Source organism: Alligator sinensis, unplaced genomic scaffold (genome assembly GCF_000455745.1).
Source record: "Alligator sinensis unplaced genomic scaffold, ASM45574v1 scaffold161_1, whole genome shotgun sequence".
Classification (NCBI taxonomy): domain Eukaryota; kingdom Metazoa; phylum Chordata; order Crocodylia; family Alligatoridae; genus Alligator; species Alligator sinensis.
This window is the reverse complement of record NW_005841974.1, coordinates 1,853,955-1,862,895: the sequence shown is the minus strand read 5'-3', so window position 1 is coordinate 1,862,895 and position 8,941 is coordinate 1,853,955. Positions and strand designations below refer to the sequence as shown.

Sequence of the window (8,941 nt, the reverse complement as noted above, 5' to 3'; positions counted from 1 at the left end):
CTCAAGCAAATCTCGGGACGTCATTCTCCCCCTGTACTCGGCCTTAGTGAGGCCGCAGCTGGAGTACTGTGTCCAGTTTTGGGCTCCACAATTCAAAAAGGATGTGGAGAAGCTTGAGAGAGTCCAGAGAAGAGCCACGCGCATGATCAGAGGTCAGGGAAGCAGACCCTACGATGACAGGCTGAGAGCCCTGGGGCTCTTTAGCCTGAAAAAGCGCAGGCTCAGGGGTGATCTGATGGCCACCTACAAGTTTATCAGGGGTGACCACCAGCATCTGGGGGAACGTTTGTTCACCAGAGCGCCCCAAGGGATGACGAGGTCAAATGGTCACAAACTGCTTCAAGATAGTTTCAGGCTGGACATAAGGAAGAATTTCTTTACTGTCCGAGCCCCCAAGGTCTGGAACAGCCTGCCACCGGAGGTGGTTCAAGTGCCTTCATTGAACACCTTCAAGATGAAACTGGATGCTTATCTTGCTGGGATCCTATGACCCCAGCTGACTTCCTGCCCTTTGGGCGGGGGGCTGGACTCGATGATCTTCCGAGGTCCCTTCCAGCCCTGATGTCTATGAAATCTATGAGTATCTACCAGAGATCAAATCTTGTCTCAGGACTGAGGCTTTCAGTGGTTTACTGAACTCAGCAGTTTCACAGCATCTTTTAGACCAGAGTCCTGGCATTTGGCAAGCCACGCAGCCTTCCAGTGGCACAGGTCACTATTATCATCTCTATTTTGTAGAAACGTTCTCTGAGATCCAGAGAAACTCAACAACTCATAAAGTTTGCATGCTGAATCATTGTCAGAAAATCCTGGCTTCTATTCTCACTCTAACCACATTCCTTCCCAGAGCTGGGATAGAAAATGGGTGACTGGTCCCTACTCTCTAGGAAACATTCCCTCACAGCGTCTTAGTAGGCGTCTCTACACAAGATATTTACTACGGAGTTGTTTAATTAGCTCCACAGTAAACATCACAGCATCTACACATTAGGCTGCAGGAGACTAATAAGCTCTGCAGCAGGGTAGTACTTGTAATTTCATACGCAGCAGTGCAAATGTAGATGCTGACGCAGCTGGCTGGGGCACAAGGGTTCCTTTGTGGAATGTCTTCCACACTAACAGGTTAGCCTATGGGTCACCAAAGCTGTATCTCTGGCAGTAAGCCAATCATTGCTGCCATAGACGCAGAGATCAAAGTAATAAAGGGCAGATCTATATGTTCATTTTTGCTACTGCACATTAAATGTAGTACCTCTAATGTGAGGTACTAACTAAATGCACATTTGGCTGCCCTAATGCACAGTAGCAAAAGCGCACACTTTTTTTAGTGACACTTAATGTGCAGTAGCCTAATTTTACTGCGCATTAGCATATTAGCACAGTTTTTGCCATGATGTTCTAATGCACAGTAAAATAGACTACTGCACATTAAAGCACACACGTAGATGCGCCCAAAGAGAAGTGAGGTAAAAAGCAGCAATGAAGGAATACCAACACCTACATCACCTGAGCCTGCAAGCAGTAGACCACCGAAAATGCCAAATGATACTGTGCTACCTTCATCACACCAGCTTTTAGCTTTGGTCCAATTCAGATGGTAAGTAATATTTCTGGGCTGGTTAGAATATCATCAATAACAAACATGGGTAGCAGTTTATGGGGTCAAGAAGTGGGATATGGGTATTGTTACTTGTTACAATTAATTGAATCCATCAGAGAGCAAAACTTCCTTTCTGGCTCCTTGGAAGGGCCTGTCCTAGCTGATGGTCACAGTAAGACTTTGCCCCTGGTTTCAGCCACAGGAGGTCACTGAATGTGGGAAGGAAAGAAAGGAGGTAGGCAGGGCTTCATAGGACATCCTAGTTTGCACATTTAACAAGGAAAAGGCAAAAGGAGCACTGGGGCTAGAGAAAGAGAGCTATGGACTCTTGCACTTTACTTGAATTTGGACCTTGTTCACTAGGTCCATTCTTAATTAAAATTTCCATCCCCATCAGCTAACACCATGCCAGAACTTGGCCCAGGATTCTTAGGAAGGAAAGTTACCTGCTGATCTGGCTACAGCTCTGACTTTAGCTCAGTCTATTTCTTCACTAACTAACATGAGAAGTACATATGCCAGTCAGCTTGATGCAGATCCCTGTAAAGACATGATGGCCCTCCTCTGAGATGCACCCTTCTAGCTGATACTCTGAGCTCTGTCTCTCGGGATTAAATTGTGTGCTGTGCCCTGAGAGCTGCCGAAGGAGGCAAGATGGACCTGACCTCTACAACCAGAGGATCAAAATGAATTCTGAAACTCCTGGTACCCCTGATGTGGATGGACAAGCAAGCTATTCCCTTCCCTCCCACTCTGACACCCTTCTGCCCAAGACTCCCCACAGAAATGGCAGAGCCCCAGTGTCTCAATCTGAGCATATGGAAAACATGTGACTAGTTTTTATTTCTAAGATGTACTGCAGTTATTCTTTGATCCAGACTTCACAGCCATACCACCCTCCCTACACTTCAGCTAGTGAAAGAGGCACCTTTGAGTGCTTCCTGGATCCTCCCTCTCTGCTGAGATTCACCAGGCTATTGGAAGCTCACTAGGAAACTGGCTTGTTTAATCTAGCCATAACTTAGGCACTACTTTTCTTCTTTTCCTGGATGGTTGTCAGTGCTGCAAACAAAGCCTTGGTAGCATCTCTGCTTGAAGCAGCAACAGCAGCAGTGTAAATCCAGAGCAAATATGCTATACTCAGCTAGGTTTATACCAGGACTATCCAACTTCAGAGCAGTTGGTGGCTCCATGCTGCACCAGGTACAGCTCCAAGTCTGCACACTGCACAGGTTTCCTGGAACCCCAACCACACAGGCAGTGAACCGAACCCCTCCCCCCCCATGTAGGCAGCAAGAGTTACCTCTCCCACCATGTGGGTGGCATGTAGGCAGTGCAAACTCCCCCTCACTGCACCACATGAATAGTGTGAGCCTCCTTCTCATCACTGCGTGGGTCATTTGAGCTCCCCTGCTGCCACCCCCCCCTCCGCTGCTCTGCCTCAGAGACCCTGGCTGCTGTAGCAGCAGAAGCAATGGGGGAAGTGGTACTTTGGCAGAAGCCTGTAGGCTGGATATAGCCTGATTTGCCTGGACAGGCCTGATTTGCACCAACATAGGTAAGAACAGAGTTTAGCTCTTGGGGTGTCTTTTCTATGTTGCGAAACATGTGCCACTATGGATGTTACCTTGGCACCCTGTGAACAGCCTACCTGGAACAGAAATGGTGTGGGGGTCTATTAGTACAATGCAAAACTCTTGGTTCAAATCCCAGGCAAGCCTTCCTGTGGAGGTGAATTCTGTGTCCCTTTCAAATGTATAAAAGCAAGCATCAAATTCCAGGATTGGAGAAGGGGACTTACTGTCCCTGCATGCTCAGGACTAGTCTATACCCACCCACCACCCAATAAACCATTTCCTCTGCAAGAAAGTGGGAGAATTCAGAGCCCAGCTAAAGAGACATGAGCCCTTACAACTACCTCTGATTTCAGTCCAGCTTAGAAAAGCTCATACTTATTCCTAATATTGCTCCAAACCCCAATGAAATCCAGACTGCCAGTCAGAAATCAGTACAGATAAATATGCCCACAATTATATGTTGGCTCTTAGTGGATTTTGGTCCTGTTCCTTACTGTGGAGGCTTATTTCCTAGAGTGCATCTTGATGCTACCATTAATCACAGTAGAGTGGCATGCTTATAAATAGAGCTGGACCCAACCCAAATAGGGAGCAGAAGTGAGTCTGTCACCCATCCCCTGTTGGTCACCTTAGGCATTTTTATACATGTAAGTGCCACAGCGCCAGGCGCTTTGAAAAGCACCGGGTGCTGTGACGTATGCAGTTATATAAGCAGCAAAATGCATGCCAGCACTGAGAAAATGGTGGTGGCGCGCTTTTGAACTAAAACACCTTGGAGGTGCTTTAGATCAATAGCGTACTGCTGCTATTTTCTGTGTGTTGACGTGCATTTCAGCACTTATACAACTACACGTGGCGCAGAGCAGTTCGCCTCCGCTCGCGTGCAGAGCAGACTTGATTAATCTAGTGGTATCTAAAATGACACTTCTGTGTCTGTGCAAACACTGCCGGTCTCAGGAGCAGTGGCAAGGGAGAAGTACCCTCCTGCAATGCTGAAACATCCCTTGCCCTTCCGCTTGCAACACTACATTTATTAGATCAAGTAACAAAAATGCTAATGTGTCTACAGAGGAGGAAAAAAATCAGTTCTGTCCAGGACACTGAACTCCATTCAGGCCTCCAGAAGCAAAGTGTGCTAGGAGCGGCCAACCCTTTCCGGCCCCTAATAGCTGGAACAGGCTATCACATTACAACTGGCTCATTCATTCAGCATGAAACATGGGACTGGCCTCTCCTCAGCTCAGGGTCACTGGAAGAAGAAACAAGTCATATGACCCAGGGAGTTTGCCTGGCAAGTGCTGCAAAGCTCAACAAGTCACCAGAAAGGAGGCAGGCAAGTGGGCAGCACTAAGAAAACATGTTTCACTTTTATTTTCTTGAGCATAAACAAACAGGGAGTGGGAAGCACCCCAGTTGCCCAAGCAAGGGAGAGAGAGAAGCAGCATCACAGAAATGCACTGAGCTGACTCTGGAACAGCTTTAAACATTCATCTCTCTCTGTTCTGAGCTGGCCGACATGCTGGTGAATCTCGGGCTTTGGGCACTTGCAGCCAGGCTGCAACAGGCCTCCTTGGAACAGTCTGTATGAATTTCTGTCCCATGGCCTGGACCATCCCTGCTTCAGCTATTACCTGAAAAGGATAGGAGAGGCAGCTGCATGGGGCATCTCAGAGGGCTGAAGGTTAGGTGGCTCCCAGTTACAGGAGTAATGCTGACGCGAATCCAGCAAGCCCCCTCAAATATTGCTCTGTGCCTCACCTGGAAAGCCTGCATCACCACAAGTTGACTGAAGATGGATTCCACCTTCACTTGCTCCCTAGTTTTCCTTCCTCTCCCTGAAACTATATACCATCTAAGCCAGCCTCTATATACTGATTTAGAGTGGACTTTGCCTCTGTATGCCATCTAAGCCAGCCTCTCTCGGTCTACAAATTAGAGGGGAAAGCTTTGCTTTGTCTGCTGTGCCAGTGTCAGGTTTTAACTGGCTGGGCATGCCCCCTGCCCCCCCCCCCACACACACACCTGCCGCTAATATGAACAGCCCTGGGAACCTCAGTCTTAAGGGATGTGCTAGAGGCCATCTCCTGTGCTAGAGGCCAACTCCCTGTCTCTGCTAGAAGGGGATGGTCGGTGGCTGAGTTTCATCACTATCGCTCTGCTTCCAGTAGTGTAGGAGGGGAACTAATACTTTAGCTTTAATCTCCATGCAGCTCATTCACATATTTGTTTGGCTTAAGCATATCCTGCCCCTCCTCCCTCCACACATGCAGTCCTATAACAGTACTTACAGTTTTCTGAATGAAAGTCAGGCACAAATTGCTCATCGCTGTCTGGAACCTGAGCTGTATGGGTGGGTGGATGGGTGGAGGAAGTATGGAAAGAGAGGGAGAAGAGAATTAGATTTGGCACTTCTTATGCTGTAATTAAACAGTAAGGCAGAAATGAGTCTATGCATGTAAGATCTGAACTTTCTGCCAGGAGGCATTTTAGAGACCAGGGCTGGTTTCCCTCAGGGATTAAAAACACTTTGATGCAATTCTTCCCTCCCCCACAGATTCACCCATTAACAGACTATCAGTTTCTTTCCCTCTTTTCTTGGAAGTCAAGATGACAACTACATGTTATATGCACTAACTAGGGTTCATTATTTCCTCATATACACAAGACACAGAAAGCTGGGTACATTCATTATAGCAAGAATAGCTACCGATTGATAAACCCAAGTTAGAAATGATACCACTATATCAAGGTACTGAGAGAAGTAGGAATCAGCCATGTCTTTGTACAGAAGTAGCCTCAGCAATTACTCCAGATAAAACAGACAGCTTGGCACTGGTAGACGAAGATGCATTTGGTCAGTCACAAAAAGGAGGAGGAACATTTCACAAGAGAAAGAGTTGAAATGTTGTTATTGCTGTATTGGTGCAGGAAATGTATGAGGGGCAAGGATTTTTTTATATCTTTTATTGGACTAACAGTGTGGTGGGGAGAGAAGTCTGAGAAGCTTTCAGGAAGGAAGTACCCTTCTTTGGGTTGGGGAAAGAAGCAGACATAGGCTAAGCTAAATGACAGAAAAAAGGCTTGTGTTTAACTCCACATAACCGAAAGCAGTCACTTAAGGAATGGGAAATGGCAAACTCCCACATGTCTAGACAAAGAGCTACCATGTTTGTAGCTGTGCATGCTGGGAAAATATAAGCCTTCACAGGAGGAAAATGCCCAGCGGGCATACAGAACAGCCAAAAGAATAAGGCGGCATGCATATCCTACCACATGGACAGCTGAAAGTGAGTGGGCCCAGCCAAACTGGTTTCACAAATACAAATAGGGGCTTTTGTCCGTCATGTGATGAGTTGGTTACATGTTCCCCTTGTTCTAGATTTGGTTGTTGGCAGGAGCACAAGGCCAGTGCTGTGGTTACTGAGTGAGTTCTGACTATATTAAATGCAAATATTTTTTGAAGCCACTAGCTGCAAACAGCCTGGCAGTGTGGACTTCAATCTTAGGCATCATAGCAAAAAAAAGTTCAATTAAAAGAGTGACAGTGTTGAGTCAGACAGCATCCCTGGCAATCAGGCCGAACTGCATCATCTCACTGTTTTCTGATGGCCCTTTCCAGTCCCATGGCCACCTGTTGTTTTTGTTCTTAACTCAGACTGTGAGCTCCTTAAAGCAGGAACTGTCCCCCTGTTCTGTGTTTTTTAGCACCTATCACAGTCAAGCCCTTGTCCATGACTGGGCTGCCTAAGCATCACTGCAAGAAAAACAATGAACAACAGAATAGAGTAAAACAGGTACAGTAAAGGAACAAGAACTATGCTGCACCACTTAATGAGTAAAGCTGACACCGCAAGTTTTGTGGGTGTGCCTTAGAAAGGCTATTCCAGCCACATACATTAATATTAATGGTGTCCATAATGCCACAGGCAAGTACTTCCTCAGCGCAGAAATGAGTCACAAGCATGCACCCTGCAAGTTGCTAGTCTCTTCAGTTCCACAGAATAGCCAATGAGGCATTTTCCCCTCCTGTTCTTCCTTGTCTTTCAGGAAGGGCTTTAATCAACACCTGCCCTCCCGCAGCCTCCTGCCATCAGAGAAGGAACAATTTATTCTGACTTTCTAATTGTAGATATAACTGTACCCTTCTTTGGGCTATTGATGCTTACTTTCCTTCTGTCGTAGCACTGTCACCAAGCCTGCCACTCAGACAGGCTGCCTTCATCCCAGATAGGCTTGTGGTTAAATAACTCATGGAACAAGGTTCCCAATACAGCTTTTCCTTCCACAGCAAAAACACCTGGCCTTCTTTGGGGATGCTCAATAGTCCGGTCATCCAGTAATAGAACAGAGACTGAGCAAGTGATACAGGGACATGGTTTTAGTTCCAGCATAGCATTTTTGCTGCTCAGAAACTGGCCCTTAGACCAATACACAGGGAACTCTTCTCCAAGCACTCAGAGCAGACGTGGCTTTGAGATTTCAGCACTAATGCACTTCGAGTTGCATTGCCCTCCACCATCTAACTTCCTTAAAATATTTGCCTAGCTCTGTATGAAGAACCCTTCTCTGAGCCCCACCTCTCTAATCAGAAGAATACATCTCCTATTTTCACATGAAAATCTTTAAAAACTAGCACTTGTCCAGGAAGCCTCCAGTCACTTCCTGCATTTTCTTGTTCACCTTTCCAGTGTGTCCAACCATGTCTAGGTAGTGCTCAACCTTTTCATCCAGTGGGCTGGATGGGCAGTGCCTGATTCCCACACAGGCCATATCTGGCTGGTGAATCCAAACTGGCACCTGGGGTAGATGTAGTGGGGCCCCATCCAGCCACATGGAGGAAAGCAGGGGGGCAATCTGGCCCCGATCTGGCCATGCAGGCAAGGGGCCTTAACCGGGCGCCAACCTGACCCTGCAGGGGGGAGGGAAGAGGGCATGACCCAGCACCAATCCAGCCCCAAGGAGGATTGGGTGAGGGGAGTGCGGCCCAACCCTATAGGAGGAAGGGGGCATGGCCCAGTCCCAATCTAGCCGTGCAGGGAGAGAGCCATGGCCTGGCTGTGACCCACCACCTGGGGCTTGAGATTTTGGCAGTGGGGAGGGGTAGCAGTATTAACTGCCGCTGCTCCCCTGCTGCCAAATTTCCCAACCCATGCGGAACCCTGCAGATCAGATGCCAAAGCTCTGCAGGCTGCATTTGGTCTGCAGGTCAGAGGTTGAGCACCCCTGGTCTAGACAACCTGGAACCTTTGTTATGCCACCCCTACCTGCTCTGTTTCCCCACTGTGGCTGTGCACTGTGCCTTGTGCAACATGGGAAATGTTCAAAGCAGCTGACTAACAACAAGGCCAATGGTCAAAAAGTACAATCAATAGGTAAGAAATGCAAATCCAAACAGAATAATAGAAAAGTAGATATCAGGAAGTCATATAATCTAACCCCTGCTCAAGATCATCCCTCACTAAACCATATTAGACAATTGTTTGTCTAACCTATTCCTAAAACTGCCTGAACAACCCTCTGGCACAACTACAGGCACAATGCCTGAAAACATCAAAAACAACCTAAATTGCCACAGGCAAGTCAGTGTTATGACACTCTAAAGACCAGAAGTAGTTTGTTAAAATACCCTAAAGAGACCCAAGGAAGAGGACCACACCGCACCCACAATCTCCCCACAGTCTGACCACAGGGTAAAATTTATTTTTGATCCCAAATATGGTGACTGCTCTTACTTGGAACAAAGGAGCGAGACCTAACTAGGGCC

General features: G+C 47.2%; 1 protein-coding gene across 1 annotated transcript in view; it reads right to left on the bottom strand.

Annotated features, from left to right (window-relative positions):
* Nucleotides 1-8,941, bottom strand: part of ETV4 (ETS variant 4) — a 49,486-nt gene that overhangs the window by 26,923 nt on the left and 13,622 nt on the right. The window contains exon 2 of the mRNA XM_006020932.3: nucleotides 5,466-5,519. The gene's annotated coding sequence lies outside the window, so the exon portion shown is untranslated. The remainder of the gene's footprint in view (nucleotides 1-5,465; nucleotides 5,520-8,941) is intronic.